A 971-nucleotide genomic window follows, 5' to 3' on the forward strand; every position below is an offset into this window, starting at 1 on the left:
ACAGCTGTTGTCTCCGAAAAGGAAAACAACAGCAAACGGACGCTGAAACAAGCGAAAACGAGTCAAAGTATATGTGTTTTTCGTCATACAGGGTACATAATGCATGAAATGCATTTCGTACATAAAGTGTAAGCTTGTAAGGTTGTCAGATGCTTGTTTGAAATACACTGTGCGTATTGTCAAAGTTTACACTGTATTTTATAAAGGCTATGTTACTCAGGGACACAGAGACATAGAGTATCAAATGTGACTTATATGTGTCCAAAATCGTTTTTCTTTCATTTCATATCCAAAATCATTTAAATGTTAATTAAATTGTTGTGCTGTAAAAATTCAGCTGACTCGCTCTAACTTATCCAAAAACAATGTATCCGATTATTCGTACTGAATTAAAAATAGGGTAAAACGTGAATATTGGTTTATTCATGTAAACACCAATAAATCAATATTTTTATCAGTTACAAATATTGAGCAATTGCATAACGTTTCTTTAGATACGAAGTATTTGTTGATAGGATTTCAATCCTGTTATTTGCGTTTTTATACTGTTTTATGTTGTGTGTACTTTTTTTGAGCTTCGTAGTTTACGACAGAAAAGTAATGTTTTTAGAATAATTTTTTTTTATATAAAACACTATTATGTTCGTATTGGTGTAAAACACTATTACAGAAATTGTGATGACTAGAATACCATGGATGCGTTTGTATCAGAAAGCTGCAATGAATACTCAACACTCGAGTCATTAACTCTGACTCGAATTCAGACTCTTTTCTTCGTATATTCGACTCAACACAAAAATGTTGCAAATGATTTATGAATCATTCATATATATTTCTATTAAAACAGCATATATATATTTTCTATTAATGCACACATAATAGGTCTGTTCCACGAGCTACTCGTAGTAACTTTGAGTAACTTAAAGTACGCTCTGTGTAAAGAGTTTAATTTGGCACTTTATTTATGTTAA

Source organism: Teleopsis dalmanni, chromosome 2 (genome assembly GCF_002237135.1).
Source record: "Teleopsis dalmanni isolate 2A chromosome 2, ASM223713v2, whole genome shotgun sequence".
In the NCBI taxonomy this organism is placed as follows: domain Eukaryota; kingdom Metazoa; phylum Arthropoda; class Insecta; order Diptera; family Diopsidae; genus Teleopsis; species Teleopsis dalmanni.